General features: G+C 34.9%; 1 long non-coding RNA gene across 1 annotated transcript; it reads right to left on the reverse strand.

Moving 5' to 3' along the window:
• Positions 1-2472: 2472 nt before the first annotated feature.
• LOC112783747 (uncharacterized) lies at positions 2473-5548 on the reverse strand. The gene is made up of 4 exons (XR_003193562.3): positions 4968-5548; positions 4647-4893; positions 3195-3536; positions 2473-2714 (listed from the first exon to the last, which is right to left on the reverse strand). It is a non-coding gene; the product is annotated as an uncharacterized lncRNA (long non-coding RNA).
• Between the last annotated feature and the right edge of the window lie 1058 nt (positions 5549-6606).

The raw sequence follows: 6606 nt of genomic DNA on the forward strand, positions 1-6606 counted from the left end.
TACCATCGACGAAGAGTATTGGAAAGAAATTCAGTTTAACAACCTCAAGGATAAGTCCCGAATCAGAGATAACTAATAGAAACACTAAAAGGAAAAGCAAGGCAGTAGTTTGAAATAAAATTAAGTTAAGTTAAAAGTATAAAATCATAGAAGAAGATTAACAAATGCCAGTAAATTTTTCTCAACTTGTGCGTACGCATAAGGCTGTGCGTACGCACAGCTTGCAATTTTCGCAGGGCGTGTGTGTGCGCACCAAAGTGTGCTAGCGCTCTCAACAGAATGTATTTCTCTGTGTGTGCGTGCGCACGAGTGTGTGCGTACGCACGTTTTCAAAAATTCACAGGGTGTGCGTGCGCACAAGGTTGTGCATACGCACAAGTCAAAACAAAGCCAATATTTAGAGCACGTGCACAACAGTGTGCGTGTGCACAGTAGTGTGCATGTGCACACAAACCAGAAATCACAAATTCTGCAACATCACAGAATTTAGATTTTCTGACACTAACTTTCAATGATCATATCTTTCTCTACAAAATTCATATTTTCACAAAATCTATACCGTTCTAAAGATCTTTGAATTATCTTTAATTTGAGATAAAATTCATTAATTTTCAAAAATTGTAGCTCAAGATATGATCCGTTAAAGTTCATCAAAAACCATTTTTATCAAAAACCTTTAAACTCAAATTTATCACATTCCTCATCCAAAACTATTTCAGTTACATTTTTAGACCATACCAAAACAACCCGAAAATACATAAAAAAAACTGTTTAGGCAAAGTTTTGAAATACACATGTTTTTAGAGATATAGAGATGTGCATTTGCTAAATTCAAAACAACTTTATCAAGACTTAAAGGATAGTTTCAATTACAATCGAGCAAGGGAAAAATTTAATTTGTAATTTCTTTAAAGAGAAATCAAACTTCTTTAAAAAGGTTCAAATAAAACCCCGAGAGTGTACTTGAAATCACTGCCTCACAAGAACATTCAAGAAGATTAGGATGTACTAAAAAAGGGGGTCATGCCATACAAGAAAGGATCTTAAATCAACGGAGTTCAAACAAGATCCACTAGGCATGAGACATTGAACAAACTTTCAATCGATCTCAAAAGAATACAAAACTTACAACAAAAGACAACTCCATCAATAGTAAATTCTCAAGAAAGAACCTTTGACCAAAAGAACCTTGGTAAAAACAATAAGAGGATCAACAATGTACTAAGTTGAAACAAATCAAGTTGACTCAAATAAGAATGAGATTCACAAGAAAAGGGAAACAGAGATCAATAGTAATATTTACAAGATGTGAAAGAATAATTAAAAATAGAATCAAATATGACATCCATAGAAATTAAAAAAGCTTAAGAAGGAATTGGTCCGTCCTGAAAAGGAAACATGAGTCCAATATTTTCAAAAGAATAACAAATGTATAAATAATATGTTATGCTAAACCAAATTCAATTTAAAATAAATGAGGTGAAGTTTGTCAAACGAAAATCAACCGGAATAAAGTTAGGCATAGGAACTGTAGTAAAATTATTTGAAAAGTCAAATTGTATTTAAAGTAAGTGTAGTTCCGTAAACCAGTAAAAGAACATGCGAAGTATTAGAAATAAATAGTTTTTAAATTGCATACGGAATTTTCAAAGTTTTCTATAAATAAGTCTATATTGAATCAAAAGCAATCTTTATAAAAATTTGAAAATTGATTGTAAATGCATTCAAATAAGAGAAAATCTAAATCATAATTGGGCTCGGAATAAGGACTTAAAAAGCACCATGGATCAAGACAAGTTCAAAGCCATATCAAAAAATACACGAATTACGAAGAAGTTAAACAAAGAAAGGCAGGTGCAACATGGATTTCATGCAAGTAGGATCAAACAAGAATGCATATGCATAGAGGAATAGAGTTAGAAAAATCAAACTACTTTTCAAAAGGATTAGCAAACAAGAACTTCAAGTTAGGCTATGAAAGAACAAGTCGACTCCAGTAGAATTCAAGATACATAATTGAATAATCTCGAGAAATAGTCTCTAACGTTCCCAAAACCCACGATTCGCATTATCTATTACTCGTGTCTCGTCTATGATAACCCATTAGTACATTCATATACATAATCCACTCGTTTTAAGCCGGCCAAACTTAATACCAGGATTTATGCAATTCAAGACTATTGGCATTAATCAGTAGACTGTCATGTGCAAAAAGCTATAATTCTCGTTATTCGAACAAGACTATTACATGACAAACATTCAGAGTATGCAAATGAAACATAGTCAGTCTATTCCTCAGGCTTTACAGGAAGGACTGCTCTGATACCATAAAATGTAACACCCTCACTATCAGAATGTCACGCTTTCGGCCGTGCTACTCTGATAGCTTGGATATTACGACAACTCTAAACATATTTAATACTAAAATAGGAGCATGTTTAAACTTAAAATCGCATAACCTTTCTAAAACACTTTTTAGTTGAAAACATAAACATAGATGTACATATAAACCAAATACAATACCGTAATTTATATATATACAAACCACTAACTCTATAAACATACATATCAGAAATTCCTATCCCTCTTACAAAATTAATAAAGATAAAGGCGAGGGAAAAATCATTACTAGGATAATACAAAAATACCGAATGAACAGAAAAGGAATATAACTCTTCAGAAGTTTCGTCGTCTATATCCTGAAAAGGAATAACCTGTAGGGGAGTGAGAACATCGTCCTCGCTTGTTCTCACTATAGGATTACAGAAATTGCTATAACAAGATACGTAAAATAAAACTATTTTTAAAATATAATGATCAATTCTCGTCTTACGTGCCTTTTTTAAATCCAAAGGGTTAACATCCAAAATTCCATTTCAAAAGAGGAAATAAGCTAATTATCCAAAACTTGTCCAACATGTCCCAAGCATAGGTTCATTAAGTCTATGTTGAACCAGTTTGATACTTTATACAGAGCTAGACCTCAAACATACCAACCACAGCCTCAGGCCCATCCAATCCAACACGCCCTCGGCCCAAACAGCTCAATCATCAACCAACTCATCAACAACCACCCAATCAAACACAATCACAATTAATGTAGTTCAAACACAATCAAGAGCAGTTACAACAAGTATAACAGTTAGCAGTTAACATTATTATTTACATAGGCAAACCAAATATAATATGCATACCCTAAAATGGGAATATTGTCTTTCGGTCACGAATAAATGGGAACCCCCTGGGATAACGTGTCCGACACACGGTCCAGGATGTCAGTGCCTGCACACTCCTGTGATCCGAAAGGATGTGAGCGGGATACTCTGCCTTCGACCTCACATCTACACGTAAGCCGGATTAACCACCGTCCTTACGCGGGCGCCGCAACCTCGAGAAGCGGGATTAACCACCGTCTTTGCCAGGTGCAAGTGACTTAGCAACAATCACATCAATATCAATTCTCTCATCATAAGCGGGATGAACCCGGCCCTTATGCTTACAACTCAGTGTAAGCGGGACGAACCCGGCCATTACGCCTACCAAACAATATCTCATCAATCTCGAAAATATCCATAATCAATCAGGCTCAATATCTTATTTCAAAATCATTCTTGGCCCATTTACTTTTAAATAACAAACGTATTCAATTCACATATTTCCAAGAATCACATTTCAAAACGGAGCCACTTTTCACATCTTTCTAAAACTGCCAAACAATCTCAAAGCCATGCCAAATTCAAAATCACTTTTGAAAGACTCAAAATCATTCATTTCTAAATCAGGATTTGGTCATAAAATTCCTAAGCGGAGTCTCGAGAATTCAGGGGGAGAATAACCTGATTCATTTCCTTAAATTCATTGAAAACCTCTGAAACCTTAACTTCTTGATTTGAATAAATAAAATAAAACTTAAACCAAAACCAAATCATTTAAACCAAATACCAATCTTAATTTCATTCTTAAATCTGTTTCCAAAGGCTTAGAAAATTGTTCAGTTTTACTAAATCAAAGTTTTAGAGAATACTTCAAACTTTTCCTAAAATGTCATAAGGTAAAATTAGTTAATCGAAATCCAAGTTTCTTTTAAATCCATTAAAACTCCTCCAAAATTTTCTTACTTAATCAATCTCAAAAACATAATTATTTTCATCTTTAAATCGATCTTAAAACATAATTCTTTTTCTAAAATAGTTTACATTCAAAATATAATAATTTTCTTAATAAAAGAGTTCAAACCTAATACATTTATCAGTAATTCAATTCAAGGCATAACCCATTCTTTTAAAATATCGTTTCAGATAAAGTCTCGGATTTTTGTAAAAATTTCGGTAGCATCTCCTCTAAAACTTGGACGTTGTCACCCTTTCTGGGTCCCAACCAAACCAATCATCAGCCTTTCTCAGCAGGTTCAAGACCAAATCAGTTTCAAAAAACAAAACTTAGATTTTTAGACTATCAAAGCCATTTCAAATCAACCAGTCTAAAATCTCCAATTTATCAAAATCAGACATTATTTCACTCAAAACACGCAACCATATTCATCCAAGACATAATCAGATAATTCATAAGACTCGCATAATCACCAGAAATACATTTCACACAGCATATATATTTATAACAAATTAGTTTGTATAAAAATTCCCTACCTCAACTCGTCGAAACTATAACCCAAAACGCGTCAACGAAACCTTTCCTTGTAACCCGAAATCAATAGAACCGCAACTCAGTCCTTGATCACCTTCACAGCACTCACAGCAACTTAAAGCGATAACCAATGCTCAGAACACGACCCGAACTAAGAAAATGAAACAGCAGCGGTCATTGAACCGGTTTGGCGGCAGCCCCAGTAACCACCTCGAGCGGCAGCGGCGACCAGAACTCCGGCGACTGTGACTGTAATAGACATGCAGCAATGAAAAAGGTTCCGAAAAATTAAAATGAACGAAATCCAACTTATAAACCCTTACCGACAGTGGGTTTCAGCGGTGGCGGTTCCCAGCGGCAGCAACGGTGGCGTGGAGCTCCGGCGACACAGCAGCTCCGCAACGGTTCTCTCTCTTGCGTCCTTTGTTTGCGACTCTAACGGCGGATCTGATGGCGGACCCGAAGGTCAGGCAAGCTCCCTCTCCTCTTCGCGAACGGCGACGGCGTCTGGCAGTGGGGAAGACGAACGGTGGCGGCGAGCATGGACGGCGACCTGAGCTTCACAGACGGTGACTAGACGGCGCGGTTCCCTCCTCCTCTGCGGCCTTCTCTCTCGCCTCAGTTCTGACCCATGACGGCCTCGGCTTCACGGGCAGCAGCGGCAGCGAAGGGCTTCATCCATGCCGGCGAGTATGACGGCGATGAGGTGCTGACGTGATGGTGGCGGCGACTGGGTGGTGGCGCAGACAGCTCGCCTCCTCTCCCTCTCCTCCTCCTAGGCAGTTCCCTTCCCGTTTCCCCTTTATTCTCTCTTTTCCGTTTCTGTGTGCGTGTGTGGGTGATGTTAGAAGGGAGGGAGCTGATGGGTAGCTAGGGTTTCATTTTGGGAAAAAGGAAAAAATATGTGTTAATTAGGATTAGGGTTTATGTATGAAATTAGGGATTTTGGGACTAAATTTGAAAATTAATTGAAACCATAAAATTACTTTAAAATACATTATTTGTTGCATCAAATTGCTATTTGATTTTCACTTAAATACTCTAATTGAAAATATATTATAATATAACTAATTTTTCTTTATTAACAAAACCTAAGGTATTTATTTATAAAACATTATCATATATAAAAAAATCGGATTATTTTATATCTACTAGTTTTATAATTTAAATATAGAAATTAATTCAATAATTAGATAATTGAATAAAATTCTAATTTAAATATCCAAACAGCATTATTTTTAAGTTTTTAAGGCTTTAAATAGTAAATAGGAAAATAATCTAAAAAAATAGGATTTGGATAAAAACTTTAATTTGTTTCAAATCCAAATTAGTCAAAACTACCTTTAATTACCTTCAATAAAATAAAATGATTTAAGAAATTAAAACTATATATATAAAACTTGAAATTAGTTCGTAATAACTTTTCAAAAGTTCTAGGTCTTACAGCTGTGCCTCAAACTACATCAGTTTCTAATCCTCCTTATGTCTTTACTATTTTTTGTTCTATTTTTGATTTGTGACACAAATGTTTAGGACATTCAACCACTAAAACATTTCAATTAGTTCTTAATCAATGTAATATAGCTCATAATACTCTCAATTCTGATTTAATTTCTAAGACTTGTAATAATTGTGCTGAAGCAAAAATGCATAAACTTCCTTTTTCAGATTCTACTACATCTTATACTTACCCTTTACAATTAGTTTATAGTGATGTATGGGGTCCTGCCTCCATTGTGTCTCATCTTGGTTATCTATATTATGTTACTTTTATAAATGCTTTTATTAGATACACTTGTACTTATTTCCTTGTTAACAAGTCATAAGTTTTGCATGCCGTTAAACAATACAAAAATCTAATGAAAAATCTTACTAATTGCAAAATTAAGGAGTTTCAATCTGACAATGACGATGAATATAAATCTCTTGCTTTTGCTAATTTTATAGCACAAGAAGGCATCT

The sequence above is a fragment of the Arachis hypogaea genome, chromosome 20, assembly GCF_003086295.3.
Source record: "Arachis hypogaea cultivar Tifrunner chromosome 20, arahy.Tifrunner.gnm2.J5K5, whole genome shotgun sequence".
Lineage (NCBI taxonomy): Eukaryota > Viridiplantae > Streptophyta > Magnoliopsida > Fabales > Fabaceae > Arachis > Arachis hypogaea.